Genomic DNA, 568 nt, shown 5'->3' on the forward strand with positions numbered 1-568 from the left:
AACCACTCCTTACTCAACAAGAGACAAATTAACCTTCCTGACATTATTTATTCATTATTAGAAATGATTCAATTAACCTGCAGATATTTTCTCTTTCTGTTCTACCGCTGCAGCTGTGTTGCTTTTCTTGCAGAAAATTTTCTCCTATAGTCGCATATGCTTGCAGGAACTTATCAATTTCCACCGCCGGAAGTACTAAACTCAGCTGTTTGTTCCCGTTGCCATGGTGAATCTTGCTGTCTTTGCTCCATTGATCAGGGCTTTTTATGGTCGCGACGCTCACACCTGATTCTGGTTCTGACAACTTCAAGTTGATTGAATCAAACATTTTCAGCTGTTCTGGAACCGAAAACCCTGAGTTTGGGAATTTTGAGTCCAGTGACTCTAAGTTCAGGTTTGAACTCTAAATTTGTTGAACCTGCTTCTTGGAACGGGCCCCAGATGAATCCAGCACTCTTGTTTTAGATATATGTGTGCTTTTGTGACTGAGTTTGGATAACTAATACTGAGTGAATGTTAAGAGTGAATGAGTGTCTGTAGGTGGCTGAGCAGAGAGAGCAGCAGCACC

The sequence above is a fragment of the Oryzias melastigma genome, linkage group LG16, assembly GCF_002922805.2.
Source record: "Oryzias melastigma strain HK-1 linkage group LG16, ASM292280v2, whole genome shotgun sequence".
NCBI lineage: Eukaryota > Metazoa > Chordata > Actinopteri > Beloniformes > Adrianichthyidae > Oryzias > Oryzias melastigma.